The sequence below is a fragment of the Cucumis melo genome, chromosome 5 (genome assembly GCF_025177605.1).
Source record: "Cucumis melo cultivar AY chromosome 5, USDA_Cmelo_AY_1.0, whole genome shotgun sequence".
Taxonomy (NCBI): domain Eukaryota; kingdom Viridiplantae; phylum Streptophyta; class Magnoliopsida; order Cucurbitales; family Cucurbitaceae; genus Cucumis; species Cucumis melo.
The window spans coordinates 6,022,896-6,032,417 of NC_066861.1; positions in this window are offsets into that span (position 1 = coordinate 6,022,896).

Genomic DNA, 9,522 nt, shown 5'->3' on the forward strand with positions numbered 1-9,522 from the left:
TAAATGCTATTGCTACCTTTTTTTTTTCCTACCTATTAAATTAATTTTTATATTGATGATGAAATAAATACTTAGATAACTACCAACATTTAGGTTGTTTGGGGTAGGGGTTGAGATATGATGTCTAGAGTTTATATGTTTGTGTAGTTCATATATCTATATGTTGAGGACATAGATGTTTTGTATAAGTTTATGTGTCTGTTATGTTTATGGTGTGGAGTTGTTTCGTCTAAATTCATATGTATGTATTTAAGGTGCAGAGTTGAGTTCATATATATATGTATTTAGTATATGTATTTAGGGTACAGGGTTGAGTTCATATGTATATATTTAGAGTTCAGGGTTGAGTTCATATGTGAAAGTATCTAATGCATTTTTTTGAATTCTAAATATTATGCATACATTTTTATGGTGATTATTTTTGTTTTTTATTTAATAATTTTACCCATTTTTGTTTGAATAAAATATGGATTATATTGTTTCTTTTACGTTTTAAAGTTTTTTTTTTTCGGTAGTGAAAAACAATAACTCACTACATCCTAGATAAACAAAATGGAAAACAAGAGAGAAATCAAAACTTTTGATTCCTAATTTTTCTCCATGGATTTCATTATCATTGTCTTTTTTTTTTTTTTTCTTCTCCTTATCATCTAAACGGTCTCAATGAAATGCCACAACACTTTTTCTAGAATTTCTCATTTAAATCCTCCAATTTTAGAGAATCATCAAATAACATATCTTCAATTTTTATTGACTGCAGTGGGGTTTGTTAAGAAGCAATCGCGTTCTTCTTGATATTTATGACAAGTAGGTATAGAAGGATGATCGGAGCATCCTTATCATCCTTATAGATAGCTTCTCAATATCAAATTACTATAAAAGAAGACCGTTAAATTATGTAAACTAATAATTTCACATTTGTACTTAAACACACTTTTTGTTAGCTTGTTTTTTTTTCTTATTATAGTATATTATTGGTCAAGTAATTGATTGTTAGGGTTAGTCGTTAGAGATGAACAACACAAAGTTCATGGTTGGAATTAGTTGAAGGTGATCGTCAAAGTTGGCTGCAAAATTTGGATCATCGTTGAAGTTGATCACTAGAGTTGTTCTTCATCGTTGTTGGTTTCATGCATATATATAAGGTGAATGTCAATTGATCTTTAGAGGTATAGTTATCATTAGAGTTAATCACCAAAGATGATTTTCGTCAGAGTTTATCATCGAAGGTGGTTTGTTGGAGCTTGAAGTTGAAGGTGGGCATGGAAGTTGGTTATTAAAGGTGATCTTCACTAGAGTTTGTGGTCGAAGGTGGTTGTTGAAGCCAACAGTTGGTCGCATGAAAATGATCTTGGGATTGGTGATTAGAGTTTGTTATCAAAGCCTAGAGTTGATCGCATGATGATGATGAAATTGATCATCAAAGGTGATTTTTTATTGGAGTTTATTGTTGGAGGACCATCATAGTGGAGAATTGGTCGTCCGAGTTGGACATGGTAAGGTGGTCGTTCGAGGTGGCCACTAGAGTTTGTTGTCTTAGGTGGCTGTATGAAGTGGTCATGAAAGTTGGTTTTCAAAGTATGGCAATGATAGTTGTCAATGGTGGCAGAAAGGGTAGCTCCTTAAAAATTAAAAGAAGGGAGAGCTGTGAGTTGGTATATTATATATAAAGTTATTAGGCCAAAAAATAAGTTGGTATATTATACCAACTCAACTCGTCTCATGTTCGTGAGCCAAACACCCCCTTAAATTTGTTACCCTTTACAATTTGAAAGGTAAAAAGAACTCATTTAAAATTTAAATGACTCATTTAATTTTTTTAAAAAAATGTTCTAATACAATAACTGTATCCAATTCATTTTGTTCATATTTGTGATGACTTCGAAATAAATCCAAAAGGTACAAAAACTTACTAAAAACTTACTTTAAGCCCTAATTCAATTCATTGTAATGTATAAAAATAGAATTTTCGTTGAGTTCAATAATTTATTATCACCGATGACTTTAATAAAGAGATGATAAAGGGATATAGCAATGTTTGTAGGTGTAACGACTCAATTCCTTATACTAAGTTGAGGTCATTACGTTAAAATAAATAGCAAATTTTTCCTTTGAAAGAAAAAGAGGAAAACTAAACCTTTAATAAATAAGTTTAAATACTCGTTCATAAATCATAGTTTGTCAAAAAAAAAATCTAGGTAAACATAAAGAAAATAACATAAAATCATTAACGAGTTTCAATAAAATAATAAAATCAAGTACTGTAAATAACAAAGGTGGAAACAAATGTAATTCCCCTATGGCAAGTCACAAACCTTCTTGTCATTCGTTTGCTTTCCTCTACCTCTACCTTTTCCTGAAATATTAAAAAAAGAATGAGTATAAACATATACTCTCAGTAAGGGACCTATTACTTATCCCGCTTGTCTATTAACTTTCCACAAGTGTGTGTTGATTTTCCATTAGGAGTTACCCTCAATCATATCAATCTTGTTGTTCAGAAGAAACACACACATCACACATCAGTCTAATGATCCCGTAGGAACATTCATTAGTCTAGTGATCCCGTAGGAACACTTATCAGTCTAGTGAACTCGTAGGAATATTTATCAGTATAGTGAACCCGTAGGAACACATATTAGCTTGGTCAATCTTGTAATCCCTTTGGACCACGAATCAGTCTTATGATGCCTTTGGGCCACAAATTAGTTATATCAGTCTGATGATCATGTAGAAACACACATAAGTCTAAGCAGTCATAGTGTGGTGATCTCGAGGGATACCTCATCAGTCTAGTGAACCCGTGGGAACACATATCAGTTTGGTTAGTCTTGTGATCCCTATGAACCACAAATCAGTCATATCAGTCTGATGATCTCGTAGAAACACATAAGTCTAAGAAATCGTAATGTGGTGATCCCGAGCGACACCTTACATATTGGGTAGAGGGACATCTTACAAATTGGGTACACATCAACTCAAAATTCAAAGAAACACGCCTTTAAAATTCAAAGGTAACAGACATTAACGTCCAAAAAGCATGTAACAATTAACTCAGTAATAGGCACAACATGCAACATCAATCAATATTTCACAATCATATAATCAGTCATACATATGAGTCACACAATCTGAACCAACAACTCCAAAACCCATCTATGCATTTTAGATGTCATAAATTTTAATTCCAAGGTCTAGTAGTAGAATCTCTTAGCTCGAGAGATAAAGCTAAAATCATTAATAGTTAAAACCCAACTAATGAATCCTAAATATAAGAAAAAAAATTAAATTAATAGTTTTTTCAACCAATCATCTAATTAGCTTTAGTTAAGACCAAATCTAACAACATTCAAAAAACAATAATTACTTAAAGAAAAATTCAACTTAATCCTACAAATTAATTTAAATTTGATAGACATACCAAAAACTCCCTAAAAGTGGCTCTCAAATAGGTGAAAAGCTTGGCTTGTGCGTGGCTCCATAGCTCGATACGTGACTCAGGTTGGCCAGAAGAGAAGAGGGAATCCAGCGTTCCTTGCAACGAAGAGGCCCTCCGCTCAGATCTGGACTATCAACACGGATAGAGCTTTGACGAAAAGGAATTTCGTGGCTCACATCTGAACGACGCGGCTTAGTGGAGACTACGACTTAGATGGAAAACGAAGAGGATGGGTTACTCAGCTTCGACAACGGGGACAACGACTGACGAAGGGCTAGGGTTGCGCTTGGCTTGGACGAGACAAATTGACTTCACGACGGAGAGATGAACGGATGGAGGCTCGAGCTTGACGTTGATAGAGGACACGAACCGAGAAGATGGAACAGTGTCTTGCAAACATGTCTCAAACGAAAAGACGAACGAAGAGGTAGATGGCTCGACAAAGTTTAGATCGACAATGACTTCAATGGACGAGACAGGGGACGATGGTTAAACTCCGGTGGATTGATAAACAATGGCAGCGACTGGGGTTTGACGAGAAAGTAGATGATGAATAGGAAAAGATTCACGCAAGCAAAGCGATAGCTTCTTTTTATTTATTAATACATATTATTATTATCATTATTTATTTTTTCAAATTCAAAAACTAAACAATCTTCTCTTTCATCTATTAATTAATTTCCATAATATTCTTATTATATATATATATATATATATATATATATATATACACATATTTATTCTTTCTCTCTCCTCATTTAATATTTTCCATCGCATTGCTTTTTTCTTCCCAAAATCTCATTTTTTTTTTCTTAATAATTATATTTTAACAAATATAATTATCTTTTCCTTTTTTCCATATCGATTATATATATATCCACGTACACATATAATTATCAAATCTCTAATAAAATTTCTACTTTTCAATTTAATTAAATAAACAACCAAAATTATTTAATTAAATTCAATTTCAATAACACTAAAATCCAATTTTACTAATTAATTAAATATTCATTCAACAAATATTTAATTAATTTTAATTCCACAAAACAATCAATTATCACCCAATAATTTCAACATAGATAAATAAAACTAAGATAATTAGATTCAAATTTACCTTAATTTTTGGGACGTTACAGTAGGGTCATTTTGAAAAATGAAAAAAACGTTTTTTTTTTTCATTTTTAGCAAATGGCACTTATGAAACATGCATCGTATATATTTTATAAAATACCATACTAGCCATATTCGTGACAGATTGTAATTATTTTGTCTCTCTAATGTAATTAATCTATGTTATTCATTTATGAGTCTGTAATTATTTTCGACGTATTAGATATATAGTAACCCCTATCATAACCTCTTTCTAATATCTCGGAACTCAATCAATTGGTTGAAGATTTTAACCACTTTATTCAATTTGACAAATTTCAAAATAACCAATATATTATTTTTTATTAACTGAATCTCAACCCTTGATTTTATTTCAAAATAACCTTAATCGGTTGAATTTTAACCCTTAACAATTAAGAAAACAAAATTAGTTTTCATATTAGATCTTATTTTATTTTTAAAATTAAAATTAGTTTTCATATTAGATCTTATTTTATTTTTGAAATTTGAATTTCTAAAAAATAGTCAATATGTCTTCATCATGCCGCCTGAACTAATTTCCTGTCATGAATCCTCAACTTTTAAGAGTTGTTCAATGGTAGATGGATTGAAAACAATCGTTATCATAATTTCCATTTGATTTAAGTGTATATTCCTTTGTAATACATCTTTCGAACAACTTGTTTATCTAATCAAATATAAACTTTTTACCTCTATTGAATATTTAATTTCTTGACTTACATTGTCGAAGACAAAGATGTGTTGTGGTTGTTATCCTTTATTTTTGAATCCTTCTCTAATAATGTTTCTATTGTTGTCGACCATGTTTCATCTTATCCTTTAATTAATCCAATGCAATTTAAGGGCACGAGCAAATCCAATATCTCATTGAGCTTAAGTGTATATATATATTTTTTCTTTTTTTTTTTTTTTTTTTTTTTTTTGCACTTTCAGAAAGTGTTTCTCGTTTGTAATATTTTTGATTTTTTTGTGGTTAAGTACTTATGAAATTTGTTTCTTTATTAATTTTCTTATATTAATTATATATAATACTTGAAAATTTATTTTCTTATATGTTTGCAATAATAGTTCTATTGTAATTATCGGATCATAATGTTTCTGTGGGTTTACCTTTGTGTAATTTTAAGTAATAATGATTGTTTAAATGTAGATCACTTTATCAATCTTCTATTTTTCATCCACTTTTTGTTTTAGTAAGAACTTGAGAAAGTGTTTCTAAATGTTTCTTATTAAATTCAAATTAACTTATTTTAAAAATATAGCATTGTGCACGTGTATATATAATTAGTTCAGTACCATTAATTCATACAAGGGTGGGAAAGGAATTAAAATCTAAAAAAATGTTGCACTAATTGTGTTTAGAAAGAATTTTAAACCAAAACATGTACATTTGACTGAATAATATTAATTAGATTATAATTTCTATCAATATTAGTTTGACGTCTATAATTGGATGTTCATCTGATTAAAGAAATAAAGTACCAACTAACATGATTTTAGGAGTGTCATACATGCATGATATTTTATAAAATACCAAAATACTCACATGCATTGACCGTAATTATTTCAATATTTGCGCTCTTATTAGAAGTCTCCCCAATGAGATTAATCTGTGTTACACACTTATGCGTCTATAATTAATTTCACTGTGTTAATTACGTATCTAATCTCTATCACAAACTCCTCCCTAATATCTAGGGGATTTAACAATTTGGTTGAATATTTAAAGAACTTTATTCATTTATTTTAACTTCAAAATAACCATTTTATTATTTTTTATTGGCTGAATCTCAAGCCTTTTTTTATTTCAAAATAACCCTAGTTGCCTAGTTTATCTCAACCCTTAATAATTTGAAAATTAAAATTAGTTTTCGTATTAGACCTTAATTTATTTTTAAAATTTGAATTTTTAACTCATTGTCAATCTCTTTATTGGTTTATTTTTCCTTATTCTCTTCTGAGTTTGAGAAATTAAAATCTTTCTCAAATCTTGTCTTCATTTTATTAGTTAAATAATACAAATGATTTTGAGAAAAAATCGGCCAAAATATCTCCGTAAGAGACAAAGACGATGCAATTTTTATGTATCTTTGTTCTTCAAATGTTTAAAAATGCAGGATGTAGGCTTGAAGATCAAAGATTGATGATGGAAGATGGAGATGCAATTTACATGCTTCAAGAAGGAACTATAACTTGGAGACTAAAATGAAGGATGAAAATGCATTTTCATAGTACTGAAACTTCAAATGGAACTGTAAACTTGCAAAAGGGAGGGGTGGGATTAGGGTTTGCCCGCTTGAAGAAGATGGGAATAGAATTGTAATTTCGAAGATTGAATATGTGTAACTTGGAGATTTCTTGATAGATAATGGAAGATGGAGAATCAAAAAAGAAAAATGGAAAATGAAGATGATCGTAAGAGTTCTGGAAAATGAAGACGAATGGTTCCGAGTTTGATTAGACAAGTATGTAGGAGGTAATTATGTTCTAGAATTTATTAAAGTGTAATTGTATTTTTTTAGCTTTAGAAAGTAGCTCGCATTCAATGTATATAGGAGTATTTTGGATTTTTCAAAATTTTATTTATTGTATTTTTTATTCATTTTTCCATTTTTGAAAAAAAAATAGATTTTCCATTTTTGAAAAAAAAATAGATTTTCTATTTTTTTTTCAAATGACGATTTGTAGATTAATATTCTTCTAGTTGACACTTTAATAAAATGACAATTGGTCTAATTGTTGGGAATGCACCCATAGCTACCCAAGCCCATGACCCATATATATGTTACCATTTTGAAAGAGTTCTTGTCCCACGATGGAAGATTGAGAAGTAGGAAAAGTGTACAAATATGAAGGCTTTCCATAAAGAAAAAAGTGGTCAGAGGGTGGTTAAGGCTCTACCTCTACCTTGGGAAATTGAATTAATTATAAATTTCAACAAACCTTTGAATTATATTAAAAATTAAATAATCAAGAATCATAGCTACACAATATACATTTGGCGGATAAAGAAAGAAAAGAGAAAATTAAAAGAAAATAAATAAATAAAATAAAATAAATGATGGAAAATATAACTCCAAGGTGCCTTGGAACTATTCTTCAAATTTTTAGTGCATGTTAGTGTTTAAAAAAAAAGTGAGAAGTTTAAGAGAATGTGTCTATAAATAATTAGAAAGTCGAAGGCACCTTTAGTCTTTTCTTGGGTTGATTCATTTCACTGTATGCTTCCATGGTATTAGATGACCTAGAGTCACTACGCCTTAGAGAAACTTCCATTTTTAAAACTACTAACTTGAGAATTTGAAAATATATCTAATGTTTGTTATTAAAGTTCTTGGTATTATCCGTAATAATACACTTTGGGAGACCATAACGATAAATTAACTCTTTCTTAATGTTTGAGCACTACTCCTCTTGGAACGTTGCAATAAGATGTCGTCTTTATCCATCTAGTGAAGTAATCAAGGACCACAAAAATAAAACGATGACCATTTAAGATTTTAGGATCAATGGGTCCAATAACATCCATTCCCCATAAAGAAATGCAATGGAGATGCCGCTACATGGGTCTTGTCCATATAAATTTGACACTGTTTGCATTTCCTTGCATATTTTATGTAGTCTGATTCCATCGTTGTCTAATAATAATCAGATCTAAGTATTTTTCTAACCATCATATGTCCATTAGCATGTGTTTCACATGTCCCTTCATGAATTTCTATCATAATTTGTTTTGCTTCTTCCACATCAGCACACCGAAGGAGCATCATATCGTGGTTTCTTTTATAAAGAATTTCGCCACTTAAGAAAAAAATTCATGACCAACCTACTTATTGTGTATTTGTCATTCTCTGAAGCTCCATATGGATATTCTTTACACTTTATGTACTGCTTGATGTCAAAATGTCATGACTTTTTATCATTTTCAACATTCATGCAATATGATGGCACATCTAAGCTTTGTTATTTGGATTGGATAAAGTTCACATTCAAGATTAAGATCAAACATCATTGCCAAGGTGGCTAATGCATCTGTCATTCGATTGTCCTGCCTATGAAGATTGTTATAAACATTTTTATGAGAAGGAGAGCCACTCACAGTCACAATCAACTAGCTCTTCTGCCTAACCTCCTCGACAAGAGTTTCCTTGCACTTCTTTGCAATTCTCACCAAGATCAAGCTCATTTTGAGTCTCTGGAACTCTTCAATATTTCCTTAGTTCTTTTCTAAGAAATCTTAGGATAAAAGAAACTTGAAAATGATCGGAATTTCTCATGAATTTTTCCATGTTGGAATGATTGCCTTTGCCAATGATGAGAAGTGGTCTAATCTTAGAATGCCATGTGTCTCTATCTATTCCTTATCTTGAATTTAGATTAGGCGGCAAGGTCATATCAATCGTTGACTTTCTAACACGAGTCACGTCACTGCTTTTAGGTGAAGTAGCTCAAATTGCCCAACTGTTTGGCGCATAAGTCATTCGTGTAGAGACCTTTCATCGCATAACCCTTTCGAGAATACCAAATTACTCTCATGAGTCTTTTCGTATAGGGTTCTTACCGCGTGACCTTCGCCGCATCAGTAGCATACGATCAGGGCCTCACATAATCTGCTACTGGTTGGGTAGCTAAATGATCAAAAAGTGTGTTTCCCTTTATTGTTTTTTAGTAACATAAACAATATCATACTCTAACAACAAAACTTGTCATTTTGCAATCCTCTCAGATAATGATGGTTTCTAAAAAAACATATTTTATTGGATCCATTTTTGAAATAAGCTATGTTGTATGGTATATATTGCCTCAAACGATGAGCGGTCCATACCAAAGCATAACAAGTTCCCTTTAACATTGAGTATTAAGACTCATAATCTGTGAATTTTTTGCTTGAACAATAAATGACATGTTCTTTTTTTCCTGATAAGTCATATTATCCTAGAACACCACCC